Here is a 9852-nt window from a genome sequence, read left to right on the forward strand (position 1 = left end):
ATTAAATAGTTTTTTTTATCTCTATGTTAAAATCTGACTTTTAACTGTACAGTGAAAACGCTGTTAGTTATTTTATTTTCTACCACATGGTGCCAAGACAAAAGCGGAATGTCTTGCCTTAGTCCGATGCAGGAGAAGGCACACTACATGCTGTCACTAGCAAGTTCTCTACATAATTTATTAAGAAGAGCAAGAAAGGAACAGCACATACATTTTATTTGGTAAGCATGCAGATAGTTGTGATAATTCTGGGCTTAATTTAACACGTTTACCGCAGTGGCAATTTCGCTGCGGTGCGGGCGTTCTATTGCGCGGGCAGGACAGCGTCGGCCAAAAGACGTGCGCAGCACCAGAGGTAGTGCTCACGACGGCCGTTGGCCAACGAGCGCACTTAAGGGGTTAATACAGTCCATCCTAAATCTTAAAGACTTCAAACTGAAGACCTTGAACTTCGACCCAAAACGTCAATGCTACAATAAAGTAAAGGCACCTAACCACTTGCCGAGTATAGAACAGGAGGGTTACTTATTGCAGCCTCTTACAGAACCATATTCTCAAGAAACTCGGCCACAGAAGTTATGTTACAAATGAAAACACTGCAGCAGAGACCTCATAGCTTTGAGAAGCAGAGTACCAACATTGGTGAAGTAATTCAGAGATACTTTAGAATTGAAGAAAAAGCATCATCAACAACTTGACATTTGGAAACCAGTTGAAGTAATGTGCACTTTCCATTATGAGAAATTTCTGCTGAAATAAATACAACTCTTTCTTTATACATCAACTATTAAAATAGTACAACTATATCTTAAGAGTCCAGGTCAGAAGGGAAATGAAAAGGCTCCTTAGTTCCAGTATAGACCCCCAAACTAGCAGCCTCTTACAGAACAATATTCTCAAGAAACTAAGCCTCAGAAGTTATGTTCCCAAATGAAAACCCTACAGCAGAGACCACATAGCTTTGAGAAGCAGAGTACAAACATGGGTGAAGCAATTCAGAGATACTTTAGAATTGAAGAAAAAGCATCATCAACAACTTGACATTTGGAAACCAGTTGAAGTAATGTGCACTTTCCATTATGAGAAATTTCTGCTGAAATAAATCCAACTCTTTCTTTATACATCAACTATTAAAATAGTACAACTATATCTTAAGAGTCCAGGTCAGAAGGGAAATGAAAAGGCTCCTTAGTTCCTGTATAGACCCCCAAACTAAGCCTCCTAATTCGTAGTGTGTGAGCAGACCGGCTGAGTTGTCAAACACCTTTCCGAGTCAACAAAAAAACAGCATACAATTCTTTCATTAAGAAGGTGTGCACATATTTAATTATGCAAACTGTTTAAGGTTAGCAGCATGAGAGCTGCAATATCTTGGGTGCGTTGCTTGTCTGGGCGCCCTTTCTTGAAAGAGCTAAGGTAATCACTGATAATTTGCTTGACGTTCGGAACAGCATAGTTCTGAGCTGCATAGCACCAGGCTCAAAGTTCAAAACCTGGGACAGCTGAGGCTCGGAGGTAGTCCACCACATACCCCGCAAGGAAGCCCTTCAGAAATGGAGAACTTAGCAACTAGCCTTCCTGGGTCACGCCAGCTTGCACCTCCTCCTCCATCTGACGCTGCAATTCTTCCAATTTATCTTTCAGAAAAGCCAGATCTTTCAGCTTTTTCTGTAGAACCCTTGTCGTCAGCCATCTTCACCGGCAAATTGTTGGGAGCATGTTGTCCCTACAATTGGGCCCATTGTCATTCTATAAGTGCTAATCAGCTGTACTCTCAGAATGACAATGGGCCACTCCACAGTCTGCAAGAGGTCCGGGAGGGGTCGCTGCAGGCAGCCTCTACAGTTTGAAAGATAGGCGCGAGAGGCCCAGAGTGAAAACTTTTAACTCGGCCTCTCATAGGGTAACAGCATACCTTACTGAAAAATGTCCCATTTCGATTTTAGTATGATGGCTGTAGGACGTCCGTAATTTGGGGACCTCAAATCACTGACGCCTTGTGACATCATACTAAAATAACGGACGGTCCATGAAATTTACGGACGGTTGGTCACCCTACCAGCTTCTGCAGTTCTCATCGGGGGACAGGACTGCAGGAACCAGGCTGCACCACCACACACGTCACTGAGAGCGCAAGGAGCCGTTGTGGGCTCCTGCAGCACAGGAAGCCTGTCTCTCTGCTACCAGCTGCTGCGGTTCTCATTGGGGGACCAGGACTGTAGGAACAAGCCTGCACCGCCACACACGTCACTGACAGCAACAGGTGGTGCTTGAAAAGACGTTGCGGGCTCCAGCAGCGTAGGACACATGCGGGCGATGCTCAGGCCAGGGGCAGACATGTCCGCACCCTTCAGAGACAGGAGTAGGCAGGGCAGGGCTGCCCCCCCTCCCTTATCTCTGTCTTTGCATTGCTGCTCTACCGGTAGGTAGGATTTAGTTATTCAACTCTATTTTTATCCTTCGGTTTTTCCATCACCTGGCCCTTGACTTGGAACTGGCTATAATCAAGTGCTGCGCAAAGCCATAAACTGCCACTTGTTGCATTCTATGCTAATTCAGCCTCCGGAAATTAAGGGTGTTGACTGTGAGACCTCGCCCTGGTAAATTGGAACAGAAGTCTTAAAATTGTTGTTTTCTCTTGAAGGGAGCTTGATAGAAACTGTGATTTTGTCTAGAACGTCCTTCATATGTATAGCCTTTTTATTTTTTTGTTTCTAAAATTGTTTACTTCCTTTTTCGCAGTAGATTACATTGCCAGAAGGCCACTGTTGGTAGTTTACTTCTTGGTGTGTGGAACAGTTGAATAGCTAGGTGGCTTACAACATTTTCCTTGATTATATACCAATAGACAAAAAGGCGCAGCGCTTCCCACCTCCCTTGTCTTAAATCTAATGCCAGAAGTTATTGTGTTACTCCTGCTAAATGGGGGAGAGGAAGGTTGCAGCGGCTGCTACAGGAAGAAAGAAGGTTCAAAAGACCAATAAATCGGCTAATTCAGCAGCAGACAACTGCACCTTGCATGCAAATGAAAACCTAATAAAGGAAATTGAGACAACACTAGCTAATGGGAAGGATAGAACAAATAATGGAACAAAAAAAATCTTGTAATACTATAGAAGGCAGGAAAAGCCAAACCACAAACACCGCCTCCATCTAGTGTCACAGTCCACTGCGAGGCAATATCACAAATAGCCATCACTCACACAAAGCAAGAGAAGAGTAATCCATCTCAAGTTACCCCTTCTAATTCTGACCTATCAACTTCTGACCAAACCAGGTTGACAAATGTCGAAACTATATTGGTGGATTGTTCTAATAGATATTCCCCACTGGCAAACTGGCAAGTGCAAGACCAACCAGTACAAACAAAACGGGCTCAATATAACAATCCACAGATCACCAGTTGAAGGAAAGCTAGGACCTAAACCGAAAGTACTGACATACAAGTTTTCATGGCTGAACTTTCACAAAAATTAAATAGAATACAAGATGGGGTCCTGGCCATCAAAAAAGTAATTGGGCTGTTACCACCACAAATTAATCCTACTCTGCCTGAGATGGGCACTTTTCAAAGTAACAGTAGTAACCAAAACAGGACATTAAACTGTACCTAGAATGAGACCTCTCAAGCTGGGTGCCCTCCCAGTCAACCCCCTCTCCCTATTCCTAGGATGAACATATATGATAACAACTACTAAGATAACTTAACCACTATTGTGCTAGGCAACCAAGCGGCTTTTTTAAACTCAAGACCCAGAATGCCTCTTCTATCTAGTCAAGAGTGCTCCAATGCAACGTCTTTAAAAGCTTACACCACAAGCAGGCCCAATTATGTAAGATACGAAGGATCTCGGGAAAAACTTGGTCCAGGATGGGATGGTACCCAACAGCTACCAAACCTTTTCTTGGCACCACAATATTTAAACCAGCCCAAGACAAATACTTATAATGTCTTCATGACGAATGTACCTGGCTAAAGCAAGACCTCAGAGAGGATGAGGGCTCGCTAAAAAATAAAGTAAATCACTGAATAGGAACCAAGTGCCACTGCCTCTCTGCTGTAAGATCAGATATAGGAAAAGTTGAGCGCCTTCACCAAGAACCAGGAAACATGGACGATCTAAAGTTAACCTTTCATTATAAGTACATTGCAGATAACCTGATAGCTTTGAATTTAAGAACCCATTCACTCTTTGAGACTGGGATTAATTTTAGACTGAGTAAAACTATTCTAGTTAAGGGCAATAATGATTTGCATGCCATAGAAGGGTCTAACATCCTGGATGCTGTAGATTGACTAACTGAACAGCGTAGAGTGAATTCAATCACTAATGTCGATCTGAGCCAGACAGACAATGTGTCATACTTACCAATGCACAATCATCTACCCACGCAAGACCCCTGTATACTCAGGACACATCCACATGAAATTGAGGCACCTAAAACCCCAATCTTCGATACCACAGCTCATGGTACCCAGCTTGATTATGCCACAACTCTACCGTAGACCAGTCTCTAGAAAATCTGAAGATTAAATCATGGAACATATACATATACATAAACTTGAAGCACCAGATTGGCAGGAATATATCAGTAAATTTGATATCTATTTTTCCAAGAAACTTGGCTCAGAGAGCCAGCAAATAAACTAGGGTATAGAACATTTAGTATAGAAGCTGTTTCTTCAAACAAGGGGAGACCTTTGGGTGGGCTGATAATGTGGATAAAAATTAACTTAAGAATTACTATTGAAAATATGAATATCGCTTCCCCAGACATTTTAGGATTGAAAGTAAAGTCCCCGAATAAGACAAGGAACCTCCTCTTCAACATATACATAAGACAAAGACTGCTTTACAAAGAATCACCCATTATTCATCAGTTAGAATAAATTCTTGAACCCAATGAGCCCAATAGAGTCATCCTTTTGGGGGGCAATTTTAATTGTTATGAACCATTGGCCGGAATGGATTGTATCTTTGAGGAGGACGAATTGGCAAGGGGGATTCCCCTCCTCAATACAAGCCATAGGTTCCAGTGCTCTGTCTCAGCATTGCAAATTCTCCACTTTACCATTGAAAGAGGCCTTAGAGCCTGCTACAGTCATTTCACCTCAGATCTTGAATGATTAAAATACTTTCACTAAGGGGAACTACAGCTCGCGATTAGATTATATAATGGTGAGCAAAGCGCATTGGGTCTATATATAGAACTTTAAGGTAGACAGCAGACAGGAGAGTGATCACGTTCCATTATGCTTAAAACTGACTGGAAGGATGATTTTAACCCATCGAACTAATCCTACTGATTCCGGAAGCAAGGACTTGCAACCGTCAGCTAGTAATAATCGGGGATCTGTTAAATAGCCAACTATAATAGACCAAATTGAGCCCTTCACTAATATTTATAAGGCCTTTTGTGAAGAGCTAAACCTCCTCGAGAATCCAGGGCAGGAGTTTTGATCTATTACACAAATTCATAGAAGGCTGGCAGAATTATTTTTTTTGCCAAACCCCAGATGGGAGCTCATAAATCCAGACCGAAAACCTAGTCACTTAATCAGGAAATCAGGATTACAGCAACCACCAACACCAAGAGTTTATACTAGATGCTCAAGGAACAGCAGCTATTTGCCAAATGGACAACACAAATTTAATGATAACAGCAAACCACCGGCGAATCAAATGCAACACCCGCGATCCAGAACAACTCCAGTCCCTTGCGAAACAAAGATGGGAGGAAAGCAAGCAGTTAAGCACCACTCATTTAATGGCATGAGAGAACTTCATGGAAAGCTTCGACCCAACGAAGTAAAAAAACTGGCTAACAGAAGGAATAGTAAGACAAAAAAATGTCGGGCCACCTCATGCAAGCACTCGAAAAACAACACAAATGCCAGTACTGAATAAAGTTTTTTCGGGGACCTATACCTCAGTGGTATTGTTTAAACTATTTTGTTTTTGTTAAGAGTGTGTGAATGTTTATAGAGCGATTGGAGTGAGAAAGGTGTATGATGGTTGTGTTGTTAATGTAACAAGGAACTGTCCTTTATTTGTGTTTGTAATTGTTGTATATATTTGCATATTTTGTATATTTATATTTATATATGCACAGAAATGTTTTTGAAAAAATGATAAAAATTCTCCGACCAAAATAATGGTTATAATAAATTAGCAATAAAAAGATATACAAGACTGCAATGTTTAATTCATAGCAGCTCCTATGAGGTTACATTCCCCCCCCCCCCGAAAAAACTTTATTCAGTACTGGCATTTGTGTTGTTTTTCAAGTATAATTAGGCTTAGCCTTTCTGTTGAGGAGCCAAGACCCAGTTTTGTTCCTACCTCATGCAAGCAGGCAGGAAGCGAAAGAATCCACCTCTCACGTCATCAGGACGCCGAACCAAGGGCGTTAAAAACCAACATCAACAGGGTATTGCGCAGTCTTCATATACACGGCCCAGTTGATAACATCCAGTTCGAATTAATGAGGCTTAAGGCACGCAGGAAAAAAATAATGCCTTCACTGATCAAGACTTGACACACTTTGTATTTTTTTGTCCCTTTTTTGTTGAGGGAAGGAAAAAATATATTTTACCACTTCTGAGGGACAAGGGATTTAAGCAAGTGAAACCCGCATTGTTGTTCCTACAACTCATGGAGACCCCTATCGTGATGTTTGGGGTTGGCAACTTTTTGGTAGCAGCGATGCGCGCCAAACGGTATAGATTACTGAATACTTCAATGACGGAATGTATTATGGAATAGCCAAGGTTTAGATTAACTTTTGCCATCATGTGCTGTTCATTTTTTGCTCCCTGTTGTGTTCAGGCTCTCAGGATGAAGTAACATGGTAATGAAACTACCTATACAACTAATCTGATGGTTTTTAGGGTACATGAATTATTTCTAACGCTTTAATTGTTTCTGACTTTTTTCCACACAATTGTTCTTAATCGTTTTTAACCGTTTTTTAACAATTGCCTGTAACTGTATTGTATTATTGAATTGATTTGATTTGTGTATGTATGTGTATTCTTCTAGAAATGTGTGTGTAGTATACTTTTATGATTTTAAAATAATCGAATAAAGTATTTTTGACTCTGACTCTGACTCTCTGAACTACTGGGTGGATGCACTCTCTCCCCTTTACCATAACATTCTGGAAAGTGAGAGAATCCCTGACTCCTGGAAAAGAACAATTATTTCACCGATCCACAAAAAGGGCGCCATGACAGACCCAAAAAACTATAGGCTCATTGCTTTAATCGACATTGAAGCCAAATTCTATGCAGGGCTCTTACTAAATGAGCTTACAGTTTGGGCTCAGGAAAAACCCTAATTCCCATCAATCAAACTGGCTTTCAGGAAGGTCTGGGAACTACAACAAATATTCTCGCCCTTTCTCTTCTGACCGACGCCTCCAAAAAAATCAACAAACCGCTATTCGTCTGCTTTACAGACTATAAAGCAGCTTTTGACAGCATTGATAGGGGGATACTCTGGGCCAAACTTGCATGGTGGGGAATTCCGACAAACCTTCTAAACCAGCTAATTTTGCTTCACTCTGAAACGTGGGTCCAGATTAAAGTCAGAGCGGGAGACACCCTGTCTAGGAGAATACAAACTACCAAAGGGCTAAAGCAGGGCTGTGTTCTGGCCCCAACCCTGTTCAACCTTTTTGTCTCAGACCTCTCCACCGAGCTGGACAAATGCAACCATCACGCCCCGAACCTGGGGGGCTTAACTCTAACGAGCCTCTTGTACGCAGATGACCTGCTACTAATCAGCCGTATTGGCCTCAAGCATTTGATAAACACCACAAGCACCTTTGCTGACAAAAATGGGCTGACCATAAACCTGGAAAAATCTAAAGTAATGGTATTAAACCAAGGATTCAACAAACCCTACCTGCGATGGTCAATGAATAACCGGTTGTTAGTGCCAACAGAGGAGTACAAGTATTTGTGAATCATATTCGAGAGAAACGGCTCATTTTCCAAACAGAAAGCATCCATCAAAGGCAGAGGGACCACACTGGCAAGTGCTTTAAAAAACATCAAGCAAAAAATAACCGGCCCTAACCTTCTCCCTTTGCTAGAAGTGCTTTGAGCGTGGCTGCTACCCTCCATCACTTACGGAAGTGAAGCAATGAGAGGAAGAGACGAGGCTACTTTGGACACAGTGGTCGCCAAGGCCCAAAGAATAATATTCAATCTTCTGCAATTCACCTCACCAGCTCAAATAAGATTAGAGTTCGGACTGCAAAAGCAGCAAATCTCACGGAAAGGGGCCTACGCCAAGTGCCGGTTTAAAATAAAGGGGGCCGTGCCGGGCACACTGAACTCACACCTGTGGTTGGAAATCAAAAGGAGAAATGATAGTTCAGCGATGAGTTACCTTCATTCAGCAATCAAGCTGCTAGCTCTATAGGACCTATGGGACTCCTGCTCATCCCAGAAAAGCTTCAAGGTCCTGGTAAACAAATCAGTAAAGATTGTATCTCTCGCAGAAGATAAAGCTGCCCTCAGCAGGAGGGCCCAAAGCTGGTTTGTAATTAAGCATGAGCTGAAAATGTGTTCCGCTCGCGGAATTTGTGGATTTTCCGCAATTTCGCGATCCTGGAATCTCACGAAATCGAGGTAAAATCCGCTGACGAATTTTCAGACAAGCACTTACAGGGTTACATGCACAGGTTGAAGGGGTAACAAGATCGCAAGCCCTTACTAACCAGTTTAATGAGCTTCCAATCTGTTTGCGCTTCAGACCTCAGCAGGGGGACACCCCTTACACCCTTGTTTGGGAAGAGAATAAAAAGGTTGTGCCGGGGCTTCAAGATTTAAATGTTTCTTCTTTGGAATAATTCCAATAAAATCACATTAGTTAGTGCAAGTCTTGCTATCCGATTCGATACAAGAGAAACCAGGCATTGCGCCGTGACTATTAGATTAACCGTTTATCTTTATGACCACGCTACAAGCCGGAACTATATAAGTATATTAATATTGCCCTGAAGAAGCCCCAGGCCTGCTGGCTGCTTAGGGGTGAAGCACGTGTTGGCTGTTCACTTGATGTGCCAATAAATACACTCTGCACTAACTAATGTGATTTTATTGGAATTATTCCAAAGAAGAAACATTTAAATCTTCAAGCCCTGGCGCAACCTTTTTATTCACTTACAGGGTTACAGCAGCAGGTGCAAAAGTTGAAGCTAATTTTTTGTAACCTTTTACAAAAGGGTTACACAGAAATTAACTTCAACTTGGGCACCTGCTGCTGTAAGCCTGTAAGTGCTTCCTGGCGCCTCGTTGCCTACTTGTAACTATTCTCTGACCCTGCTATGACCCTTGAAGCAGGGTCAGAGAATAGTTACAAGTAGGCAATGAGGCGCCTGTCACGAAAATTAAACCTCAACAGGAAGCACTGACAGATATAAAAACAAGCATTTGCAAGGCAATAGGTCTCCCATTAGGAAAGTTTGAGATATTGGTCTTGTAAATGACAATTTTTTTTATTTATGTGCTGGTTTTGAAAATAGCTAAATTAATAGCTTTGTCATTTACAATGCCAATAGTTATAACTTTCGCAAATGTGACACCTATAGCATTTGTAATGCAACATGTTTTGTATTTACGTGACTTAGATTTATTGATATTACAAATTACAATGGCTTTTAATTTTTTTTAAATAATTTATACTTAAATAAAAGTGATTTCAATTTATAATGGCAATAGCTTAAACTTTTGTAAATAACTTTTGTGAAGATTATGTTCAGTATATTTTATTGTGACGAAAATCCAAAAACAGAAGTGAAATATTAACATCTTTTTGTGACATTTGTAATAAAGCTTGA

General features: G+C 41.4%; 1 pseudogene; it reads right to left on the reverse strand.

Moving 5' to 3' along the window:
- Positions 1-1323: 1323 nt before the first annotated feature.
- LOC147728509 (SLC35A4 upstream open reading frame protein pseudogene) lies at positions 1324-1693 on the reverse strand (annotated as a pseudogene).
- Positions 1694-9852: the final 8159 nt, after the last annotated feature.

The sequence above is a fragment of the Lissotriton vulgaris genome, chromosome 3_1, assembly GCF_964263255.1.
Source record: "Lissotriton vulgaris chromosome 3_1, aLisVul1.2, whole genome shotgun sequence".
In the NCBI taxonomy this organism is placed as follows: Eukaryota; Metazoa; Chordata; class Amphibia; order Caudata; family Salamandridae; genus Lissotriton; species Lissotriton vulgaris.